The following is a 26,619-nucleotide window of genomic DNA, read 5'->3' on the forward strand; positions in this document are numbered from 1 at the left end:
GAATAGGGTGGGAAGTAATTTATTTGTAATTAACTAATTATTTTTTAATGATTAATTTATTTTGCAATTAAATATTAATTGGCAATGAATTATTTTAATTGATTAATTGATTAATTAATTGATAATTTATGTATATTTTTAAGTAAATTATATGTTTTACTACTGGAGCGGGTTGTGGGTTCGTAGGGGAATAGGGTGGGAAGTAATTTATTTGTAATTAAATAATTATTTTTCAATGATTAATTTATTTTTCAATTCAATATTAATTGGCAATGAATTATTTTAATTGATTAATTGATTAATTAATTGATAATTTATGTATTTTTTTAATTAAATTATATGTTTTACTACTGAAGCAGGTTGTGGGTTTGTAGGGGAATAGGGTGGGAAGTAATTTATTTGTAATTAAATAATTATTTTTTAATGATTTATTTATTTTGCTATTAAATATTAATTGGCAATGAATTATTTTAATTGATTAATAGAATAATTAATTGATAATTTATGTTTATTTTTAACTAAATTATATGTTTTACTACTGGAGTGGGTTGTGGGTTTATAGGGGAATAGGGTGGGAAGTAATTTAATTGTAATATTAATTAATTTTGGGTAAAGGAGTATTTTTAGTGTTCAGGGTCAGTTTTGGGTTTTTGGGTAAAGGGGTATTTTTAGTGTTCTGGGTCAGTTTTGGTTTTTGGGGTAAAGGGGTATTTTTAGGATTCAGGGTCAGTTTTCAGTTTTTGGGTAAAAGGGTATTTTTAGGGTTCAGGGTCAGTTTTTAGTTTTTGGGTAAAGGGGTATTTTTAGGGTTAAGGGTCAGTTTTCAGTTTTTGGGTAAAGGGGTATTTTGAGGGTTCAGGGTCAGTTTTCAGTATTTGGGTAAAGGGGTATTTTTGGGGTTCAGGGTCAGTTTTCAGTTTTTGGGTAAAGGGGAATTTTTAGTGTTCAGGGTCAGTTTTTAGTTTTTGGGTAAAGGGGTATTTTTAGGGTTCAGGGTCAGTTTTCAGTTTTTGGATAAAGGGGTATTTTTAGGGTTCAGGGTCAGTTTTCAGTTTTTGGGTAAAGGGGTATTTTTAGGGTTCAGGGTCAGTTTTCAGTTTTTGGGTAAAGGGGTATTTTTTGGGTTCAGGGTCAGTTTTCAGTTTTTGGGTAGAGGGGTATTTTTAGGGTTCAGGGTCAGTTTTTAGTTTTTGGGTAAAGGGGTATTTTTAGGGTTCAGGGTCAGTTTTCAGTTTTTGGGTAAAGGGGTATTTTTTGGGTTCAGGGTCAGTTTTCAGTTTTTGGGTAAAGGGGTATTTTTAGGGTTCAGGGTCAGTTTTAGGTTTTTGGGTAAAGGGCTATTTTTAGGGTTCAGGGTCAGTTTTTCCTACTGTTGCACCCACTGGAGTGGGAATAGTAATTATTGTTAAGTAAGTATATATTATATATGATTTTTAATTATTATTTTTTACATTAAATATGTATTATTAATTTTTTTACCATTATTACATATATTTAAATATGTTTAAGTAATTAATAAGTATTATTTACAGTATTTTTTATGTTATTTTAAATTTTAAAAATCAATATATTTAACAACGATATTTTTAACATCGATATTATTTTTTCGATATTTTGGTACTTACCATGTTGTACATAGGGCGTCGATATTTTTGCTATCGATATAATTACGCCGATATTTGTGTAGGTCGAAATTCTGTCTGTCGAAATTCTGTCATAGATCCAGCCAATCCTCACCCGGCGAGCAACCAACATCACAAACCAACAAGTACTCACATTATTCCTCTGTGTGACCACTTGCACCGTCCAACACGGTAGAGAGCCTTCCAGCCTGAGCCAATCACAGACGCCTGATCCCTAGAACCAGGACCACTGGAAAGATGCCAATGTGCAGCCTCGCGTGTTCTGCATGCATACGGACTTATCACCCTTGCTGCCCCACCCATCATCTGCTGCATAATCTGCAAATTTATAGCAAAAAATATTTCCAGTTTAAATAGTTCAAAAGTTACTAAAATGTGGCTGCACGTGGTGCAGTGCTGCTCTAGGCAAATTACAAAAATAAACTGGGTACCTCTACCTGTTGATTCATTTAATTAACCATTTAAAGAGGTGGCTATTTTGCTCAGATAGTATAAACATCCCCGTTTGATGGACTGGTGAAGGCCTTTTGGCTGTAATACCAAACAACAACCTTAAGTACTTCTGTTTAATTTAAACAGTGTAGATTAAATGATTCTTTCTTTGTGAAGATATTGTTATTATTTTTCATATTATCACACATTCATCTTCACATAACGAATGTAGAAAATACAAGAATCACAATCTCACTTTAAGGTACTGCCTCGACAATCTTGAAGTACCTCCTGCTACAACGCATACATATATATGTTTTGTCGTTTTTATATAGCGCGAACTCGACCCGAAGGTATTGGAGCGCTTTATATGAGCACCAGCTACATTACACAAGATCACGTTCATGATTTTAGGCACATGGAGATTAAGGGCCATATGTATCAAGATACCAATTAGCGATTCTGTAATAGCGATTTTTAAGAAATCGCTATTTCAGAATCGCTAATTGGTATGTATCAAGAAAATCGCAATTCTTGATATTCCTTAATTGCGAATTCGCAAATTGCGAATTCACATTTAAGGAATACTTTCCCATTCATTTCTATGGGCCTCCTGGCCCATACGAAGGCATGGGAATTTATTCTCAATTTGCGATTCGCAATTTGCGAATCGCAAATTGAGAATAATGTCAAGGATGCAGGAGTGTCCAAAGGACACCCTGTTGCACCCCTGAAATAAGTATGGGTGCACATGTGGTACACATACATGCCCTAAGGGCATTTTTGTGCGTCACATGGCACTTTGAAAAATGCTGAAAGGTGCATTTTTCAAGGAAATCGCAACTTACCACCAACTAGAAGTTGGTGGTAATTTGCGATTCCTTAAGGGCATTTTGGAATTTTTTTTGCTTAATACATTGCATTTAAGGAATCGCAAAATTTGTGATTCCTTAAATGCAATCGCAAAATAAGGAATCGCAAATTTTGTGATTCCTTATTTTGCACCCAAATTCTTTCATACATACCATTTTGCGAAAATGTGTTCGAAAACGCCGACATTTTGCGTATTTCGGCGTTTGCAAACCCAGTTGGCCTTGATACATATGGCCCCAAGTGATTTGCCCAGAATCTGAATATGTTGAGGCAAAGCCGAAACTCGAACCTGGTTCTCCAGTTCCAAAGTTGCCAGCTCTGGCCGAATGGACCATAGATTTGCTTTTTAATGAGCAAAGGTGCTGCAGGATTTGCCTTTCCTTGCTGCATAATTTAGTGAACCCTGCCACATGATTTGGTTTTCCTCTGCTGCATAGTTCTAGTGGCCCTCCCTGCAGTGGAATGCAGAAGGTATGTGCACTCGGATAGCCGCACAAACAAGCAGAGAGAAGGCTGGAGAAAGGTATGCGAGGGGGACAGTCCCCCAGTGCCAGGACGCAGAAAGTCTGATGACGTGTGCAGAGTTTGTGATCGACAGGGGAACAATTAGTGGCTGAAGGGAGACTTGGGAGGGACAGGCATTCTATTCGTTCCAATATTTGAAAATAAATACAGTGGGGCCGAGTCACCAAAATGAGTGCAAAAGTTCTACGACTCTGCCTGAATGTACTTTCACACTATTTCAAACTTTTCACAAAAACAGGTGTAATAATATGACTCGAAAGGAACGCCAGGCGAAGGTTTCCTGGTGAACTATGCCCTGTCATGTGACATTTTTAAGGCAACCCTCTGCGCATAGCGTACACAGTTCCCCACAGTGAGATGGGAGGCCAAATACGCAAAAGATTATAATAATGTTTTTATTTACTGCACGGGACAAACATTTCTTCCCACGGAGAAAGCCTTTACCAACACCCCCGCCAGATTTGTGGGTGATCTGTCCCCTCCCCATATTGGAAGGGGAGTTCCCCCAGCAGCTGGCTGGGGTAAATCCCCAACCCTTTCAGTGAGGGAGAGGGCCTGCTTACAGTTCGGAATGGCCATAAACATACATGAATGTGGGTGCACACAAACTTACAAGTCTAGCCACGCCTTGTAAATCCCAAACCTTACCCAGTGCGCAAGTTTTACTACTGTTCATTTTTCAACACTCGCCAGCAAATAAATCTGCAATACTAAAACCATTTATGGCTGACAAGTATCCTTTTCCGAATTCATGGCATGTGTAAATTGAGGAATTTTCAACCATAAACATACTTTTAATGCTGAAAATCCCTTTGATGTATGTTTCACAGTTTTAATGGCAAGAAATATTAATATGATTTTTCACTGTCCTTTCAGCAATGTTACAGCTCAGTTCCATCAAGGTTCGAAAAAATGTCTGCATATTTTTACGCAAATTAAGACTGCCGCTAACAATTGACAGCCTTGCATTTATTTTTATACCACAGGTGTACGAGAACCTGGGGCGCAGTGCGAAGACTGTGAAAACGGCCCGGCTTACGCAGCCAGACGCTTGGGCGAAGGCGGATTCTCAGTATTACGCCGCCAGACCTTAGGACGAAGGCGGATCTTCAGTATTACGCTGCCAGACCCTGGGACGAAGTATCAGTGTTACGCCGCCAATTCAAGACACGCCTACCCGTTCCCCAGTGTTTCCAGAATGCTCTGTTCGAAACAGTTGCATTTTGACACATGACTGCCTAGTATCTGAGACAGGGATGGTATCCTGATGCAATTAAATTGCATGCATGTTTTCTTTTCAGGGGATTTGTGCTGGCCCAGCATTTTGCACGATGAACGACAGCGCAGTGGCGTCGAGCACAAAAGGACGTCAGCGGTGGGCCTGCGCGGGCTTTCGTTTGAACTGCCTCTTTTTAAATGAATCCCACTGCCTGTTTGTCAACGCTGTGGACTCTCCACAATGGAGGATGCAGGGAGTTTCTGTGGAAAACGAGAGCCCTGACACATGCTGAGCGATACCGCTGATTTGACGCTATAACTGTAACATGTATTTATTCAGGCTGCCAGAGGCTTAGAAATAAATAGTGCAGCCTGCTTAGAGGCATCTGGGCCCATGAGCGGGAGGGGCTCCCTGCAACCCAATTACGACTGTCTTTTACTACCCATCTGAGGGGCGTGGTGGCGGACATTTTTCCTGCTTGTTTAGGGCCCGCTGAACCCTTGCTACGCCACTGCAGGCTATGTTTCTAGCATTCAGCTCTCACAGCTATTGATTACATGCACTTCAGTGATCAACAGTGTCCTACTGCTACTTGCTGTGACCTTTGACCTTTAGCCTCTGAATCGCCCACTTTGGGTTGCAATGCAAGGCTTTCTTAGGAGAAGGGTTCTTGAAGATGTGTGACCTACGTAACATACAAAAGAAGGATTACTGTGGAACCTTTTCAGCCCCGGGTCTTCATTTAACCAATTGATACATTCTGGGAGTTGTAGTTTTCATTTGCACCATTCTTAGGTCATTTTTAAGATCTTTGAATTCTCCTCTTCTGTCCTTTCACCTCTGCCCCTTCGTGCCCTTTTCCTCCCCCACTTCTGTTTTAAAAATGTTGCATTCATATTGAAATGTATTAAAAACTTACCGAGAATTATTTTACTTAGCACTTCTACTTGGGCTATTGGTTTATTAGGAGCTAAGGAAACCGAAACCTAGGTAGACCTAGGGATATGTTGCTAGGGTTATCAGATGTTTCCATGCCACTAGGACACAGCTGATCCAGTCCAGGTCTTTTCTTTTGCAAATCAATGTTCGTCTCCTTTGGCCAAGAATGTTTTCGTATGTCTAAGCCCGCTTGGTTTAATTGAACTGAACAGAGACTACAACTCCCAGAATGCAATGATTGATTTGTGTACAGGTCATACACCCGTAACAAGCTGCACCAGTCACAAGGAATAATATGTCAACCCCATCTGTGTAGGATCTCACAAATCAATATCCCGAAGAATCCAGAATTCAATAATGGATTCCGAGACCAAAACACAACCACTAGACCACCTCCTTGAATTAAAGAGTGGCACTATTCCAGTTGCTCGGCTCCAAATGGTCCTTGTTGAAAGTCTGCCCATCTTTAAGTGGACTGAGTCCTATTTTCATAGCCCTCTTTTGTAGCTATGCCACAACAGGACAAACCGGAATCTGCCAGCGGGTTAGTCAAGCTGGCAGAGATCTCATAATCTCACCTCTGGGTAGAGCCAGGCACAGGGGGTTGGAGGTTGGTAGATATTTTTCATTTTACTTTCACTTTAACTACACTGTGAACGAGATGCTTGAATCAAGTCTGCATATTGGCTCGATTAATGAGTATTGTTGTGAATTTCCGCCCTCCATTTTCTCTTCTAATGGCGTCTTGCCTCTCGATTGTCATGAGTGAGGGTACCAATGATGCAGAAATGATGCGAGTAGAAAGGAATGTCTTTCATCAGACTCAAAAGTGTCACGTTCTCCCACGTCACCTCCAGCTCAGCGCACAGGTGGAAGGGAAGCACACATTGGGTGAGGCTTGATCCAGATGTTGGGTCTGTTGCTGTGATGTCACTTCCTCCATTGTTGCTCCACGTGCATTGCATGGTGGGGTAGTGGTGAAGGATGGTGCATGTGACCCTAGGGGACCTGTGCAATGCTTTTTAGGATGGGGTGAAGGGTGGGCTATGGATGGGGGGCTTTAACACCTAATCTGCTTCTTGACAAGCCATCTCCTACAATGTTTCTTGCAGACATGGCAAACTTAGGGTAACATCACTTCTGGGATGGGGCTCCTGGCGCATAATTCAAAGGGCGAGGCTTAGCCAAGGAGAGCGGTGCCTTCACTCTCAAACTACAAAAATCCGTCCACTTTTGAGTTTGATGAACGGTTTCCCCTTCAAGTACTGATGTGACCTTGAGAGGAAAGGGGAGCTTGCCTGAAACTAAGGTAGCTCCCTGTGTGCTACTGACACAGCACCAGCCTTCGTGGCCTTTCACAAGTGCCAGCCAGTTTGTACATCTCCCTTTTCTCTATAGGCTTCTAGGCACAGATGCTGTATGTGACACTTTATTTAAGGCAAGTATTAGACAAGTATTATTACTAAAGGCGCCCCCAGCATGTGAAGCCCAGGCGGCACGGCGCGTGCAGGCGACGCGTTCTGTCACCTCGTGTAATGTATTCTGATGCCATGCGCAAGTGCTAGATATTGAAGGATGCCGACACGGCTTGAAATAAATAAAATAGTATAAAAGTGCACTCTTGTGTCTGTCCTTAATCGCACGCGCCCTCCCCCTCGTTTAGTGAAATATGCTCCCCGTTCCTGCTAATTGCATCTTCAGCAATAAAGTGCAAAAGTTACCGCTGCTCCTTGCGGCATTAATTCATCGTCTGCGCGAGGGGAATGGCGGCCATAACTTTGCTTTCGACGCGCCATCGCCGCCATCTTTCAGACGCGTTCTTTAATCTCCAGACTACTTCTGCGACAGCCATTTAGCTCTTCCCAGTGCCGCAGGATGGATGGCCGAGCAAACCCTGCCAACAAAGGTCTTTCTTTGCAAAAAAAGGTCCTAAAATCTAGAAAACAGGACAAAAATGTTCTGTGAGGAAAGGCCCAACAGAGATGTCAATTCACTGAAGTTCGGGGGAAGTGACATCACACCCCTGTGACGCACATCGACGTAACTGGTTGCCACCTTGAATGACCCTCCGCAGCCTCCTGTTTGCTACCGAGGAGCAAGGGCAGGGGGTGGAGACTACAGGAAGTAAACATTTCCCCAAGAGCCCTCAACTTTCAGTTCCTGCCTCTGCCTTCATGAGTCCTCGGACCAAGACAGGCAGGGCAGTGCTGAGGGCACCACAGGACAGCCAGGGCAGTGCTGAGGGCACCACAGGACAGCCAGGGCAGTGCTGAGGGCACCACAGGACAGCCAGGGCAGTGCTGAGGCCACCACAGGACAGGCCAGGGCAGTGCTGAGGCCACCACAGGACAACCAGGGTAGCGCTGAGGACACACAGGACAGCCAGGGTAGCACTGAGGCCACCACAGGACAACCAGGGCAGTGCTGAGGCCACCACAGGACAGCCAGGGCAGTGCTGAGGCCACCACAGGACAGCCAGGGCAGTGCTGAGGCCACCATAGGACAGGTCAGGACAGTGCTGAGGCCACCATAGGACAGGCCAAGGCAGTGCTGAGGGCACCACAGGACAGCCAGGGCAGTGCTGATGCCACCACAGGACAGGCCAGGGCAGTGCTGATGCCACCACAGGACAGGCCAGGGCAGTGCTGAGGCCACCACAGGACAGGCCAGGGTAGCGCTGAGGCCACCACAGGACAGGCCACAGCAGTGCTGAGGCCACCACAGGACAGGCCAGGGCAGTGCTGATGCCACCACAGGACAGGCCAGGGCAGTGCTGAGGGCACCACAGGACAGCCAGGGCAGTGCTGATGCCACCACAGGACAGGCAGGGCAGTGCTGAGGGCACCACAGGACACCCAGGGCAGTGCTGAGGGTACACAGGACAGCCAGGGCAGTGCTGAGGGCACCACAGAACAGCCAGGGCAGTGCAGAGGGCACCACAGGACAGGCCACGGCAGTGCGGAGGTCACCACAGGACAGCCAGTGTAGCGCTGAGGGCACTACAGAACAGGCCAGGGCAGTGCTGAGGGCACCACAGGACAGCCAGGGCAGTGCTGAGGCCACCACAGGACAGGTCAGGGCATTGCTGAGGCCACCACAGGACAGGCCAGGGCAGTGCTGAGGCCACCACAGGACAGGCCAGGGCAGTGCTGAGGCCACCACAGGACAGGCCAGGGCAGTGCGGAGGCCACCATAGGATAGGTCAGGGCAGTGCTGATCTCACCACAGGACATGCCAGGGCAGTGCAGAGGCCACCACAGGATAGCCAGGGCAGTGCGGAGGCCACCACAGGAAGGCCAGGGCAGTGCTGAGGCCACCCTAGGACAGGCCAGGGCAGTGCAGAGGCCACCACAGGACAACCAGGGCAGTGCTGAGGGCACCACAGGACAGGCCACGGCAGTGCTGAGGCAACCACAGGACAGGCCAGGGCAGTGCTGAGGGCATCACAGGACAGGCCAGGGCAGCGCTGAGGCCACCACAGGACAGGCCAGGGCAGTGCTGAGGGCACCACAGGACAGGCCAGGGTAGTGCGGAGGCCACCACAGGACAGGCCAGGGCAGTGATGAGGCCACCACAGGACAGCCACAACAGTGCTGAGGGCACCACAGGACAGGCCAGGGCAGTGCGGAGGCCACCACAGGACTGGCCAGGGCAGTGCGGAGGCCACCATAGGACAGGTCAGGGCAGTGCTAAGGCCACCACAGGACAGGCCAGGGCAGTGCTGAGGCCACCACAGGACAGGCCAGGGTAGCGCTGAGGCCACCACAGGACAGGCCACGGCAGTGCTGCGGCCACCACAGGACAGGCCAGGGCAGTGCGGAGGCCACCATAGGACAGCCACAGCAGTGCTGAGGGTACCACAGGACAGGCCAGGGCAGTGCGGAGGCCACCATAGGACAGGTCAGGGCAGTGCTGATCTCACCACAGGACATGCCAGGGCAGTGCAGAGGCCACCACAGGACAACCAGGGCAGTGCTGAGGGCACCACAGGATAGGCCACGGCAGTGCTGAGGCAACCACAGGACAGGCCAGGGCAGTGCTGAGGGCATCACAGGACAGGCCAGGGCAGCGCTGAGGCCACCACAGGACAGGCCTGGGCAGTGCTGAGGGCACCACAGGACAGGCCAGGGCAGTGCGGAGGCCACCATAGGACAGGTCAGGGTAGTGCGGAGGCCACCACAGGACAGGCCAGGGCAGTGCTGAGGCCACCACAGGACAGGCCCGGGCAGTGCAGAGGCCACCACAGGAAAGCCACGGCAGTGCTGAGGGCACCACAGGACAGGCCAGGGCAGTGCGGAGGCCACCATAGGACAGGTCAGGGCAGTGCTAAGGCCACCACAGGACAGGCCAGGGCAGTGCTGAGGCCACCACAGGACAGGCCAGGGTAGCGCTGAGGCCACCACAGGACAGGCCACAGCAGTGCTGAGGCCACCACAGGACAGGCCAGGGCAGTGCGGAGGCCACCATAGGACAGCCACGGCAGTGCTGAGGGCACCACAGGACAGGCCAGGGCAGTGCGGAGGCCACACGGGACAACCACAGCAGTGCGGAGGCCACCATAGGACAGGCCACGGCAGTCCTGAGGGCACCACAGGACAGGCCAGGGCAGTGCTGAGGGCACCACAGGATAGGCCAGGGCAGTACTGAGGACACCACAGGACAGAGCAGAGCATTGCTGAGGCCACCACAGGACAGACCAGGGCAGTGCTGAGGGCACCACAGGACTGCCACGGCAGTGCTGAGGGCACCACAGGACAGCCACGGCAGTGCTAAGGGCACCACAGGACAGCCACGGCAGTGCTGAGGGCACCACAGGACAGGCCAGGGCAGTGCTGAGGCCACCACAGGACAGGCCAGGGCAGTGCGGAGGCCACCATAGGACAGCCACGGCAGTGCTGAGGGCACCACAGGACAGGCCAGGGCAGTGCGGAGGGCACCACAGGACAGGCCAGGGCAGTGCTGAGGGCACCACAGGACAGGCCAGGGCAGTGCGGAGGCCACCACAGGACAACCACGGCAGTGCTGAGGCCACCACAGGACAGGCCAGGGCAGTGCGGAGGCCACCACAGGACAGGTCAGGGCAGTGCGGAGGGCACCACAGGACAGGCCAGGGCAGTGCGGAGGCCACCACAGGACAACCACAGCAGTGCTGAGGCCACCACAGGACAGGCCAGGGCAGTGCGGAGGCCACCACAGGACAGGTCAGGGCAGTGCGGAGGCCACCACAGGACAGGCCAGGGCAGTGCGGAGGCCACCACAGGACAACCATGGCAGTGCTGAGGCCACCACAGGACAGGCCAGGGCAGTGCGGAGGCCACCACAGGACAGGTCAGGGCAGTGCGGAGGCCACCACAGGACAGTCCAGGGCAGTGCGGAGGCCACCACAGGACAACCACGGCAGTGCTGAGGCCACCACAGGACAGGCCAGGGCAGTGCGGAGGCCACCACAGGACAGGTCAGGGCAGTGCGGAGGCCACCACTGGACAGGCCAGGCAAGTGCGGAGGCCACCACAGGACAGGTCAGGGCAGTTCGGAGGCTAACTGATGTAACTTTTATTGTAACAATCCTAAATGTAAAGCGCTCTGATACCCTCTTGGGTCAAGTTTGCGCTATATAAAACTTTATAAATAAATAAATACCATAGGGCAGCCAGGGCAGTGCTGAGGCCACCATAGGACAGCAAGAGCAGTGCTGAGGTCACTATAGGACAGGGAAGGGCAGTGACAAGGCCACCATAGGACAGTGCTGTGGCCACCTTAGGTCATCCAGGGCACTTCTGAGGCTACCATAGGTCAACCAGCCCAGTGTGGAGGCCACATAGGACAGGCCAGGGCAGCCACAGGGGCTCCCTTAAGTGATGTCCATTGGGCTAAGTTGATAGGAAGGATGGATGAGTGGTTGAGTGAACAAATGTGGACCTTGTACAACCGATGTCATGGTTATTGTATAATATCTTCCAAAGCACAAATAAGCACTAGAATGGCCTTTATGTGTGCATTAGGACACGTGTGTATGTATGAATGAGTGCGCACCCTGAATACCGACACCCAAATATCGAAGAGACACAGCATCGAGGCCAAAATATTGAAAACCCAATATCAACAGGTAAGTAAGTCTAGATTATCTTAACCTAACTACACATATAAGTACCTCGGTGATATATAGCTCTTCAAAGCATGTAGACGTGGATTTAAGAGCAGTAAATCTATACTTCCCTTTATGCATTTACCTTTCGATACTTTGTTCCTCTTTAGTCTCTCAATATGCATGTACCACAATATTCTGGGGGCCGACGTTCAGTCGTATGACCTACGGACGTGCTATTTGTACAGCACAAACCTAGCTGACAAGGTAGCGCAGCGCTGTACAGAGGCGAAGGCTAAGATACAGTTAACGCTTGATAGGTGATGAAGGTCTGTTTATGGTTAATCCACTGTGATGTAGTGATCTTTAAAGAGGATAGCCTTCAACTCTTTCTTACATTGGAGCCGCACTGGGCCCATCCTGATGTATACTGTACAGCGCTCCGCTGCCCTTTTGCAAGATTTGCACTATAGACATACCATATACGTATATACTTACACATATACAGAATGGGATATTGTTCCAGATCTTGGATGCATTGATGGAAAAGGCCAGTTGCCTTGGTTTTTGGTTGTTACGCTTCCTAGTCTGCAGTCTGGTGATGTCCTGGGTGTGCCGAGGACATTAAAGATGGGGAGCTCGTCTGCAACATTAGCGGGGGGTGCTGCTCATGACAGCTTTATTAATGAAACTGCCAGTTTTGAAGATGGTGCAGTCTTGCAAGGGGGGCAAATAGTTTTCAGGATGGGGGTAATGTGATCATATTTCTTCTGACCCTGGAAGAGATGTTTTGGGGCACATAGGGTGCCTTTAATGCGTGCTAGTGAGGATTCTGGGAGGCCATGGAGCACGCTGTTACCACCATCCAGATGTGAAAGTCAGGGCCAGACTGGGAACCACAACTGGCCTTGGCAAAGTGCTCGGCCGCCCCCCCTCCCCCCTTCCCACTCAGGGGGTTTGAGGTGCCGCCGAGCTCTTTGCCGGGGCCGGTTTTCGGCCGGTTTTGGTACAGGGACGATTTTGCAGTTATGTTGCAAAAACGGCCCCTTTAACATAAACGGCCCCCAGGGTCCCAAAACCGGCCCCCACCCGTGCGGTGCGCCGGGGGATTGCCCAGTGCCCGCTATGGCCAGTCCGGCCCTGGTGAGAGTATGAGGCGAGGGTTTGGATGTTAGGACTGGAGGTGCTTACTGAAAGAACTTCTTATCCCAGGATACCTTGAGAAGTAAAAGAACACATTTACAATCTTGGGAGATTGTACATTTATGCAAACTCTCTTCAGGTTATTTCCCAGCCTGGCTATGTTTTTACAAATTTACGACTATCATGGGCAGTGGTAAATCCATATGCAGGATGAGAAGGGGCAGAAACACCCCCAAAAATTAGTGGGGCATGGAAAGAAAAGAGTTTAAAGCACAAATTTACTTTTGCAAATAATTTACTTATACACATACAAAAATGCTTTACCACATGAGAAACCTGGGATTTCCAGAAGTTCTGGAATCCTCAGTGAAATCTAAAAATTGTGCCATTTTTTGACTGCTGCTTCAAGCTTAAGAATATGGGAATAAATGTAAAAAATAAATATGAGAATAGGGCCCTCAGTAGATTTCGGATCGGAGCATTGAGGGGTGAAAATCACACATCACCTATTGTTTTACTTTTACAACATAATCAGTAAGTGCAATTTTCCAAATAAGGGGTAAGATAGAAAAGTAAAGAAAGTGAAGAGAGTTAGGAAAAGAGAAGTTAAGCAAAATGAAGAAGTCTGCAAGATAAATATGTTTGAGAGTGGTGCTCATGCAGTGCGACTATAAAGACTGACAGTGATCGAGAGGAGAGAGGTGGAGAGACAGCAAGAATGAGGCGATTGTAGGAGGGGAGATGGAATTCAAAGGTGAGGTATGCAAAGCAGGTAAAAGGCTGGTGATCGCCTGCCCCAATAGCGGAAAAAAGAAGTCAACAAAAACCGAGAGCAAAAGGTATTGGCAAGAAGCCCCCGGGTTAAGGGGAGACAACAAAGTTTGGAGTGAAACTGAGAAACTGAAGAAGCAAAGTCTGCCTGTGACACCAAGCGGGTCATTTAGAACTTGGCAGATGTGGCAAACCACCACAATTTGCCAGATGTACTGCCTACCCTACTTAGAGTGTATACCAGTGTGCACCCACGTATGCCCCTTAAATAGGGCTGATGGGATATCTGCTAGTTTTTGGGGTTCGTCTGCATTCACTGAACTCTAAGTGGCTAATTATTTTTTATTTGGTATTTCTTTTCATGCAATTTTAATGCAATTTTTGTGAAATGCAAAACAGGCCAATTCAGGCGTCTAAAGACAACTCTAAAACGACAAAGAGGTGGATACTGTTATGGGAATAACATCTAGAATTCTTGGGGGACATTGTTTGCCCAGCCCAAGTAAATGCTAGCTTGCATCTACATGTTTCCCCAGCATCCACAGTTTTTAGTTGGTCCTGCTTTCTGCGCACCTCAGTGGTCAGGCAAACGGCACGCTGGAGGATTCTATGGCAACGGTGCAGCTCGCGAGCACTGCTTCCCACTCACAGCTTGAGGGTTGCTTTCTACTCTCCATCATAATTAGGCCAGGAGCCTGCTCAGCTCCAAAAACGGAGTTCACCTTTCTCTTCTTCTCGGACAGCAGAACTTAATTTGTGTCAGTGATTGCAGGCAGTTGGAACCAGCACTTATTTTTGGGGTTAGAGGGAACGTTTAATGGTCATAAATAAATTACATTAAAAAGGAGCAACGGATGTGGAAGTATTCACCAGCTACCAGCCACTCTGTCACTTGTCATACCACAGCAGAATTATGGAAAGCGAGGTGGCCTGCGGGGTTCAAAAGCACTTCTAATTAAATCTCATCTTTCATAACTACCAATCATGGTCCAGGCTAAAAAGGGATGGGGAAACTATGCTGGTTGATGTCAGAGAAAAGCTGCGGTCGACCATTGATTAAAAAAAAAGAACACAGCCCTCATATACCTCAAACTCTCAGCAGTTTACCACATCACGCCCCGTGGCATACTGCTGGGCTGACTCAAAGAATAAAGTGTACTGCTTCAGAAAGGATTTGGTCCTGAATTGGACCAATGAAGTTGTCACACCGGAAGGTGTCGTGTTGAGTACCCTAGGGTTCATCCCTTTCATGTCTGCTTTTTAATATCTACATGCCCTTTGGGCGCAGCTTCTAATGTAGTACCAGGCAAACCCCCAAATAAATGATGATGACATTCAGATCAACTTTTAGCTGAAAAAAAACAGGCTGGTGACCCAGTCAAACATCTCCACCTGTCTGGACAATGTACTTTTTGGATAAAAGAGTTTCCTTTTGCCTGAATCAAGACAAAGGCATTGATTATCGCAGGAAAGGAATACAGCTAGCTTATGTTCAATGGCTTGCTAACCTTCCAAGCACAGGGAGAGCCAGGAATTTCATAGTCACATTCCACTCTGAACTTTGCTAAGTTCCTCAAGTCATTGTGGAGGTGGTGGTGGAGAGCATCAATCTGTATCTGCCTTTCACAGGAGAATCCATATACTCCTCCCATTAACCACCAGGTGGAGCTGATAAGAGCCTTTGTTTTGGCCCTAAGAAGCTCAATAAATACTTCAGACACTCCATAACCAATTGGCCGTGATTGGTCTGGCTGTGCTGCAGTGTGACCACATAAAGTTAGGCTTTAAAGTTCCATATCCCTAGTAGGTGCAAGAATAAAGATTCAAGTCCTGTGTATCATGTAAAGCGCCTACTCACGCAGAGGCTACAGTAGGTCCATGAAGACTGGATCCATGTTTGATTTTCAGGAAATGCATGTATGATAAATCTACATGCAAGGAGCCTATAGGGAAATCATTTATATTGTCAATAGTTCTTCTGGAAAAATGCCTTGGTTTCAGTCCTCATGGAACTATATTAGACATCCCTGGTAATGGCAGTAGCCCAGTGCTTTCCTACTCATGTGTGGAGTGTGTGAGTGGAAGTCCAAATACAGAAAAAGCACTGGCACTTATGCTGCTTCCACAGTCTGAATCTTGTTTATAATAAATTTCCACCCCATTGATTTTCCTGACTCTCACACTGTTTGTCCTCATCTTGGCATTTATTGCATGCTTTTAAGACAATAGGCTCTAATTAGTGTTTCAACGTCGTCGCTAATCAAAATGAATTTGTAATTGAGATCCAAAGGAGGGATTATTAGTTGGATGCTTCTCCCGACCACCACAAGTATTCATGGCCTACACAGCAAACACAGTGATGCAGACCCAGACCAACTGCATTTGTGGGATGAATATACCCAAAACATATGAAAATTGAACATCACCCCCTATACGTATTGCATTGGGCCTGTCAGAGATAGCACTGTACAACTAGCACACACAAATTATTTTTTGTTGCATGAGAAGGCTAAAAAAAACTATATTCTAAACGATGCAATCCTCAATTTTTGGGTACTTGCAACCTCATGGCCACCCCCACTCACATTATTTGGAATCAGCTCACTTGTATGCCTTATTCTCACTTCTGCCCCTGCGTGGCAATCTTATGAGCATCCAATGAAGTTGATGAAATAATAAAGTGTTATTGCCCTCTCCTAAGGTTGTTAACTCTTCTAAGTTGCCTTATTCGGGTATAACTTCGAAAAAAAAGTAGTGTGAGCTGTTGTTACTACCTATGACCAGAACCTGTAACCCAAATTCAATCCCTGACCAAAAGATTTAGTCTACCCTGCCCTAAAATGAACCTTAAACCTTACCCTAGCCCTATTTGGGACATTAAACATTAACCTTAGTCGAACCTTAATACTAATTATAAGCCGCGTTCCATCCAATACTCTAGTTGTAACTCCTCTCCCTTGTACCTTACTCGACGTACAGATATTGTCAGTGGCGATAAGCACTGATGTAGTGGTACGTTTAAGTAGAGAGTTTAATGCAGAGGATGGGGGAGGAGGTAGTTCAGTAGATCATGTTGTGCGATCAAGAGCATGACATGCAAATTAGGGTAACAACCACAAAATCTGATTTTTTTAGGAGATTCACACTAGCTTATCTTCCAACTAGCACCAGATTGCACCCACTAAAAGTGCTGTAAAATAGTGCTGAAGGATAGCAATTAATTGAATACTTACAGAAGGTGAGGCAGTCAGGAATAAAGGAGTTCAGTGTGAAAATCACTGAACTATTAAAAGAATTCTGAAGTTGGTGATGATGCCTTTCCCTAAAGCATGCTATGTATTTTGTAGACATTTTGCAGGCGTCAGGCTTAGTTAATGTAAGTTAGCATTCTGCCCGAATGCCATATATTTATGGGTGCATATTATATAATGCTTAAATTATTCCAGCTAATTACATACATTTACTCGAATCACCAAAACACTGTAATGTATGCATATAGTCAGGTGTTACGGATTCACTCAATAAATTACTATATTTTCTTGCTGTCATTTTAGAATCAGCATCTTAATAGGTTCCTGTTTGTAGAAGCACCCACACTGATGCCTAAGTTGGCTAAACTAGGCTCCTCACAAAATTTCTGCTTTTCGTAGATCGATTAAGAGGAAATTGACTTTTTGTTCCGTGTGCACTTTGAGGCCAAAAACATCACTGCGAGGTTCACAAATTTCCAAAACTGTATCCTTGTGAGATCACCAGGAGTCTAGATGGAAAGAAGGAAATGTATGTGACTTATGTGCAGGGGTGTAGTTTGGTCAGTAAGATTAGGAAGGGAATGAGTTTCAGAGTTTCTGACAGTCAGGCGGGCATATAATGCTGTAATACATTATTTAACAGAGTTCATGAGAAGGTCCTTAGGTGCAATGGAAAGGGAGAGGAATGCAGATTGGTAGGAGTGCTAATAGAGAAAACACACTATTTTTTAAAATAGCCAATATTTTGAGGACTTCCAAAACAGAGAGGGAGAGTGTGTGTGTGCTTTTTTGTCTTTGTGTATGTAAACATCCATGATGAAATTCGACTGACATCTCACAATACCCGACTGAAAGCACCTGTACCCAACCGTTTATCAGAAAATATATTTATTAGAGGGGGTGTAACACCACAAACACCATTCCTTGAAGCTACGCCCCTGCCTATCTGGCATGTTAAATATGGAGACTCGGTTCCCGATTCATACATTTAAGCATCATTGATGACTCTCTTAAATTACACCAATGTCAGCTCTTAAATTTCATCTCTTGGGGTACTCACTAACCATTTCTTCCCAAATAGATGTAAGTTATGAATGTCTTAAGAAATAGCGTTTGAAATTCACAAAAAAAGACACCTGCAAGTGTTTTCATAGCATATTTCAGGAATATGCATATAATACGTCAGTTTAGGATTAGGAAATTACCACATTTAAAAAATAACTTTAAAATTATTTTTTTCTCTAACTTACAAAACAATTTCTAGCATGTCTTTTCTTCTTTCACCCCCCTCTTAAAATGAGCTGAATAATGCTCTTTCTCTCACTTTCTGTAGCAATTATGTCAGGACCTTACAGTTGGAACTTAAGTGTGCAGACAGGTATCGGAAAAGCATAAAATATTTATGAAAATGAAAAACCTTTCATTTGTGTACCACATTTGTATGGGAGTTCCCTAACCATTACTCTGGCGCTCTCCCCAACGGTGCCCAGAAGTATAACCCAATAGGAAACGTAAGAGTGTTTAAAGTACTTACACACACATACTCTCTCTCTCGCTTTCTGAACCTCATTCCTTCTCTCTCTGTCCGTCTTTTCTATACTTAAGTAAATCACTGTTAATTCAGGAGGGGAATTCATATCGCCCGACGCCCGAGACATGTTGATTTCTGTCAGGGGCAAGAAGATTTAAAGTCTAGTTTGTCCGACGGACAACTAGACATTAAATCAAAGTAAACGGCGATTTCCCTGCTCAGCCCCGCCCCCACAGCTATCATCTCGGTGAGGGGCTGGTAGTGTTCTGTCAGACGCAGCTTCTCTTCCACTATTGGTTGTAGCTTCTGTACGCACGCATCGCTTGTGTATTAGGAGTGCGCACAAGAACAATGGTCTGCCTATGGCTGCTCAGCAAGTCTCTGTCATATGATTTACTAATGCCATAGCATGCGTGATGGCACGGGATGCCGAATACAGAACGTAACATTTATTTGTCTTGTTGGTAGGATTCTAAAAATACGTTTTTGTGTTTTCCTAGCTGCTAATGTCTGCGTGGCTAGTGCTGAAACGTGGACACTTTTGCTCTGCAAGCACACGAAGTAGGGAAAAGAGGCGGTAGAAAGAGAATGAAACCGGGATGAACAAGGAGAGGGGTCTTTAAGAGCGTAGTGTCTGCATTTTTTTTTGTTTAGTAATTGCCACAATTATACAAGAAGGAACTCCATATTAAAGTTATTTTAACTTGTTTTAGGTTAAAATAAGAACGCAATATAAATGGGCTGAGGCACGGTAAATACTTTCTTCCATCTGTTTGGCTGTCCGTTTTCTCTCTTTCCTTTGGTGCAGTTGTCTAAACAAATCGAAAGTTTGGTGAATATTGCTCATGCCGGAGAGTGAGTTTGTATTTAAAATCCTTAACTACTGGTGCGCCCTGAAGCAGTCCTGCGTGGGTAGCGCTGGAGAGGGCAATCTCATCTGGCATGCGGGGTCCCTTTTGGCTCAGATTCTCTCCTGTTCTGGCCATGGCAGCACTGCAAGGGTTGGAGCGGTCGGCCGAGGCTGTGCTAAAGAGGGCAGTGGAGTTGGATGGTGCTTTAAGATCCAAGAGACCCTGATTGGCCGCCAGGACGGGATAGACCTCGTCATTTAGGTGCTGAAAGGTGATCTTGTGTTCGGGAGAGGCGCTGCCACATTTTCAGAGTGCTTAGGCATTACAATTTCATATTTTCAGGGTATTTAAATTTGACGTTATTTTTTTTATGTGTGAAATTTAAGAATTATCCTGCCCGACCCTTAACATGGCAAAGTATTTTGTAAGATTTAAGAGCTTTTGTCTCTTTTAGAGACATACTTAGCCCAGCATTTTGAAGGCTTGTATTTGAGGTTGTGCTCTTAGCTGACGATTTTTTATTGCGTGTGTGACAGTTCCGTGGATTCAGTGTACATTCTACTGGCAAATGTTGGACACCTCGAGTGAAGTTTTATTGTGAGTAAACCGAATAATGAAGATGTGAAGAAATGCATATCAGAAACTACCTCTTTTGAGCAATGAGAACTGCCACAAAACCCCTGAATTGTACAATCAACATACTTCCGAGTCAATACATGTAGTTTTCCTAACAGTAATACTGTCTCCATTTTTCCCAATGCTCTGTGGAAATGAACCACAAAGCAAGCAGTGAGACCTTTCCCTACAATCCTACCAAATTAGATGGAATTTTCTTCCCACGTTTACCCTGGACACAGATTTTGTTTGATCTTTGATATGAATAAATATTTGGCCATGTCCATGATGAGAATGGGCTGTGGAGTGAGTTGTGAATACTCCCAAATGCATTATTTCGTGGGTGGTCATAAACTTCCCAGGGCATACCGACCCTGAAACACCCTCCTGAAACACCCTCTTCTCTCACCTCAGAAAATATTTATTCACAAGAAAAGGTAGGTGCAAGTGAATCTTTTCACAAGTGCACATTTACACTTTGAGCCTAACAACCTGAAAAGCTGTGCTATTTGCTAACCAAAATTGAAATAAGCATTGGCAAACTATAGATCCTAAACAGCCAGAGACTAGGGGTGTCCAACATGTTCCAAGGAGGGCCACACCCATACAAGGTTTTCAGGATTATTACATAAAATAAACATATACCAATTTAATCTAATTGGAACTAATTTGAGTAGTCAGTGGTACTTTTGAAAGTCTGGCCATGGATTCCGACCTGCCCTCGTGGACCTATGCTGGACATCATTGCCACCTAATCCAAAACGTCCTTGAAACCCTTCCCCTTCTGCAACATTCTCATACATTTGTAGAATGTCCTTCATTAGAACAGAAAACGAGTGGCTTCTTTCAGCCTTTTCTGGAAATCCATGGATAAGTTTGCGGGCAGTATCTCTGCTCCAGTCAGGGCCAAGTTAAGCACGTGTTATGCAAACCTTTCCTGTTAGGCACTGCCTATCAATAGGAAGTGTTTGGGTCTATCTATAGGAGGTGTGGTTAAGTCTGCGCGGGGGTATGTCTCTAGGGGTGTGGTCCTGCATGGGGTTGTGTGTCTGTCCATTAAGTGATGTATGAGTGTACAGTATGCATCTGCAGTGTAGCTATGTGTCTGTGCAATGGCGTTGTTTGAGTGTGCAGTGGGTGTCTCTCCCAGGTGTGCGTGTCATTGCAGTTGGGTTGTGTGTATGTGCAGTGAGTATGTCAGTATGGCAAGATGAAAGGGGAAGAACTAATTAGGCTGGAAGGAGGCCAGACGTTTCGTGACAGCACCTCCCCAACTGCACAGCATATCTCATCCATTTATTTTTTACTTCAACACTGAGCTACTCCACCTTAATTATGAATAAGTATATCGTGCTACCAGAATATTATATACAACATTTTGAGCGTCAAAATTTGGAGATGGTAATTGGCAAGCAAAGATTTACTATTCCTAACTCCAGACTCTATATTTTTGTTCTCAATATTTTGGCAGCATGATGTTTCTGCAGTAGATATTTCCACATACAATCAACATGGATGGATGTGCAAATATGCAGCAGCTTGCGATTTGGACCAGTATATCGAAGCTACCATACCTGAAGTCAGTTATTCAAGATCCTTCCAAGATAATATGGAGGAAGCTTTTCACCACTTCAAAGAATGTCTTGGAGCAGTCACAACTTGGATGGATGCAAATTGTTTAAAACACAATTCTGACAAATCAAAAGTTTTGGTTTTTACCAAAATGGCCCCTGCCACCTTCTATCTGGTGGTGGCCTGCCAACCGCCTGTCCTAATCATATCACGTCTGCTAGAAATGTGTGCATCATCTTTGACTCTACCCTCTCTTTTATGCCTCAAATTAAACATATTTTGTCTGTCTGCCTTATGAAGATGAACATTATAAAGAAGTTTCTTGATCTGGTTTCTGAAGAGACAAGGAAAACAGTTCATTCTTTAATTTTGTTCCATCTGGACTACTTTAACAGTCTCAACCTTGGTCTTCCTGTATATTTGATACACCGACTTCAGCTAATTCAAAATGCAGTGGCACGACTAATCAGGAGAGTGCTGAGATGCCATAATATCTCTCCATATTTGAGACATCTGCACTGGCTTCCAGTGGTATAGCGTAGCAACTTCAAAACTCTAACATTGGCTTTCAGCCCTTATCATGGTGAGGCCCCATGTTATCTCCTGAATAGACTGTCTCTGTATACCCAAAAGAGGGCACTTAGATGCAACAATAGTCAACTCCTGCAGACTCCCAAATTTCTGAAGTCTCATTGTGGAGGTAACCCCTTTACTGTACGCACTGCAAAATTATTGACACTCTTCCTTTTCAGTTACGGTTAATTGACTGTCAGCCTTCAAAAGGCAACTTAAAACTTGGCTATTTGACTCAGTTACATTTTTTATTACTTTGGCCTTCTGTTACTGTCTGCTAGATCGCTGGGACACTACCTTCAGGGGTGTGGACATTTTTAAATAATCTACTTGTCCATGGGACAAAATGCAACATATATCTACATGTCCTGTAAGACAATCTACTTGTCCCATCTGTTCCCAAATCAATAAGGTGGGATGACAAAGAGCCATTAATGGATTTTTGTTTTAATAAAACTGACCAGTGATATCAATGATTTGCAAAAATGTTGAAGGAAAACGTGACTTTATTGCTGAGAAAAGCAATATTCTCCTTAAGCACTGATACAAAACAATAAATGATCTTCAATAAACCAATCAAATGACACCTGTTAAAGCCCACAGCTGGTACGAAGGTAGTGTCCCAGCGATCTAGCAGACAGTAACAGAAGGCCAAAGTAATAAAAAATGTAACTGAGTCAAATAGCCAAGTTTTAAGTTGCCTTTTGAAGGCTGACAGTCAATTAACCGTAACTGAAAAGGAAGAGTGTCAATAATTTTGCAGTGCGTACAGTAAAGGGGTTACCTCCACAATGAGACTTCAGAAATTTGGGAGTCTGCAGGAGTTGACTATTGTTGCATCTAAGTGCCCTCTTTTGGGTATACAGAGACAGTCTATTCAGGAGATAACATGGGGCCTCACCATGATAAGGGCTGAAAGCCAATGTTAGAGTTTTGAAGTTGCTACGCTATACCACTGGAAGCCAGTGCAGATGTCTCAAATATGGAGAGATATTATGGCATCTCAGCACTCTCCTGATTAGTCGTGCCACTGCATTTTGAATTAGCTGAAGTCGGTGTATCAAATATACAGGAAGACCAAGGTTGAGACTGTTAAAGTAGTCCAGATGGGACAACATTAAAGAATGAACTGTTTTCCTTGTCTCTTCAGAAACCAGATCAAGAAACTTCTTTATAATTTTCATCTTCATAAGGCAGACAGACAAAATATGTTTAATTTGAGGCATAAAAGAGAGGGTAGAGTCAAAGATGATGCACACATTTCTAGCAGACGTGGTATGATTAGGACAGGCGGTTGGCAGGCCACCACCAGATAGAAGGTGGCAGGGGCCATTTTGGTAAAAACCAAAACTTTTGATTTGTCAGAATTGTGTTTTAAACAATTTGCATCCATCCAAGTTGTGACTGCTCCAAGACATTCTTTGAAGTGGTGAAAAGCTTCCTCCATATTATCTTGGAAGGATCTTGAATAACTGACTTCAGGTATGGTAGCTTCGATATACTGGTCCAAATCGCAAGCTGCTGCATATTTGCACATCCATCCATGTTGATTGTATGTGGAAATATCTACTGCAGAAACATCATGCTGCCAAAATATTGAGAACCAAAATATAGAGTCTGGAGTTAGGAATAGTAAATCTTTGCTTGCCAATTACCATCTCCAAATTTTGACGCTCAAAATGTTGTATATAATATTCTGGTAGCACGATATACTTATTCATAATTAAGGTGGAGTAGCTCAGTGTTGAAGTAAAAAATAAATGGATGAGATATGCTGTGCAGTTGGGGAGGTGCTGTCACGAAACGTCTGGCCTCCTTCCAGCCTAATTAGTTCTTCCCCTTTCATCTTGCCATACTGACATACTCACTGCACATACACACAACCCAACTGCAATGACACGCACACCTGGGAGAGACACCCACTGCACACTCAAACAACGCCATTGCACAGACACATAGCTACACTGCAGATGCATACTGTACACTCATACATCACTTAATGGACAGACACACAACCCCATGCAGGACCACACCCCTAGAGACATACCCCCGCGCAGACTTAACCACACCTCCTATAGATAGACCCAAACACTTCCTATTGATAGGCAGTGCCTAACAGGAAAGGTTTGCATAACACGTGCTTAACTTGGCCCTGACTGGAGCAGAGATACTGCCCGCAAACTTATCCATGGATTTCCAGAAAAGGCTGAAAGAAGCCACTCGTTTTCTGTTCTAATGAAGGACATTCTACAAATGTATGAGAATGTTGCAGAAGGGGAAGGGTTTCAAGGACGTTTTGGATTAGGTGGCAATGATGTCCAGCATAGGTCCACGAGGGCAGGTCGGCATCCATGGCCAGACTTTCAAAAGTACCACTGACTACTCAAATTAGTTCCAATTAGATTAAATTGGTATATGTTTATTTTATGTAATAATCCTGAAAACCTTGTATGGGTGTGGCCCTCCTTGGAACATGTTGGACACCCCTAGTCTCTGGCTGTTTAGGATCTATAGTTTGCCAATGCTTATTTCAATTTTGGTTAGCAAATAGCACAGCTTTTCAGGTTGTTAGGCTCAAAGTGTAAATGTGCACTTGTGAAAAGATTCACTTGCACCTACCTTTTCTTGTGAATAAATATTTTCTGAGGTGAGAGAAGAGGGTGTTTCAGGAGGGTGTTTCAGGGTTGGTATGCCCTGGGAAGTTTATGACCACCAACGAAATAATGCATTTGGGAGTATTCACAACTCACTCCACAGCCCATTCTCATCATGGACATGGCCAAATATTTATTCATATCAAAGATCAAACAAAATCTGTGTCCAGGGTAAACGTAGGAAGAAAATTCCACCTAATTTGGTAGGATTGTAGGGAAAGGTCTCACTGCTTGCTTTGTGGTTCATTTCCACAGAGCATTGGGAAAAATGGAGACAGTATTACTGTTAGGAAAACTACATGTATTGACTCGGAAGTATGTTGATTGTACAATTCAGGGGTTTTGTGGCAGTTCTCATTGCTCAAAAGAGGTAGTTTCTGATATGCATTTCTTCACATCTTCATTATTCGGTTTACTCACAATAAAATTTCACTCGAGGTGTCCAACATTTGCCAGTAGAATGTACACTGAATCCACGGAACTGTCACACACGCAATAAAAAATCGTCAGCTAAGAGCACAACCTCAAATACTAGCCTTCAAAATGCTGGGCTAAGTATGTCTCTAAAAGAGCCAAAAGCTCTTAAATCTTACAAAATACTTTGCCATGTTAAGGGTCGGGGCAGGATAATTCTTAAATTTCACACATAAAAAAATAACGTCAAATTTAAATACCCTGAAAATATGAAATTGTAATGCCTAAGCACTCTGAAAATGTGGCAGCGCCTCTCCCGAACACAAGATCACCTTTCAGCACCTAAATGACGAGGTCTATCCCGTCCTGGCGGCCAATCAGGGTCTCTTGGATCTTAAAGCACCATCCAACTACAAACTCACTCTCCGGCAAGAGCAATATTCACCAAACTTTCGATTTGTTTAGACAACTGCACCAAAGGAAAGAGAGAAAACGGACAGCCAAACAGATGGAAGAAAGTATTTACCGTGCCTCAGCCCATTTATATTGCGTTCTTATTTTAACCTAAAACAAGTTAAAATAACTTTAATATGGAGTTCCTTCTTGTATAATTGTGGCAATTACTAAACAAAAAAAAATGCAGACACTACGCTCTTAAAGACCCCTCTCCTTGTTCATCCCGGTTTCATTCTCTTTCTACCGCCTCTTTTCCCTACTTCGTGTGCTTGCAGAGCAAAAGTGTCCACGTTTCAGCACTAGCCACGCAGACATTAGCAGCTAGGAAAACACAAAAACGTATTTTTAGAATCCTACCAACAAGACAAATAAATGTTACGTTCTGTATTCGGCATCCCGTGCCATCACGCATGCTATGGCATTAGTAAATCATATGACAGAGACTTGCTGAGCAGCCATAGGCAGACCATTGTTCTTGTGCGCACTCCTAATACACAAGCGATGCGTGCGTACAGAAGCTACAACCAATAGTGGAAGAGAAGCTGCGTCTGACAGAACACTACCAGCCCCTCACCGAGATGATAGCTGTGGGGGCGGGGCTGAGCAGGGAAATCGCCGTTTACTTTGATTTAATGTCTAGTTGTCCGTCGGACAAACTAGACTTTAAATCTTCTTGCCCCTGACAGAAATCAACATGTCTCGGGCGTCGGGCGATATGAATTCCCCTCCCCTGTACCTTTGTACCAGCTGTAGGCTTTAACAGGTGTCATTTGATTGGTTTATTGAAGATCATTTATTGTTTTGTATCAGTGCTTAAGGAGAATATTGCTTTTCTCAGCAATAAAGTCACGTTTTCCTTCAACATTTTTGCAAATCATTGATATCACTGGTCAGTTTTATTAAAACAAAAATCCATTAATGGCTCTTTGTCATCCCACATTATTGATTTGGGAACAGATGCGACAAGTAGATTGTCTTACAGGACATGTAGATATATGTTGCATTTTGTCCCATGGACAAGTAGATTATTTTAAAATTTCCACACCCCTGTTCACTGACATAAGTTTTTGAA

The 26,619-nt window shown here is 45.0% G+C and overlaps 1 protein-coding gene across 1 annotated transcript in view; it reads left to right on the top strand.

Annotated features, from left to right (window-relative positions):
* Window positions 1–7,249, top strand: part of TINCR (TINCR ubiquitin domain containing) — a 40,949-nt gene extending 33,700 nt beyond the window's left edge. The window contains exon 3 of the mRNA XM_086947043.1: window positions 4,460–7,249. The gene's annotated coding sequence lies outside the window, so the exon portion shown is untranslated. The remainder of the gene's footprint in view (window positions 1–4,459) is intronic.
* Window positions 7,250–26,619: the final 19,370 nt, after the last annotated feature.

The sequence above is a fragment of the Lissotriton vulgaris genome, chromosome 12, assembly GCF_964263255.1.
Source record: "Lissotriton vulgaris chromosome 12, aLisVul1.2, whole genome shotgun sequence".
In the NCBI taxonomy this organism is placed as follows: domain Eukaryota; kingdom Metazoa; phylum Chordata; class Amphibia; order Caudata; family Salamandridae; genus Lissotriton; species Lissotriton vulgaris.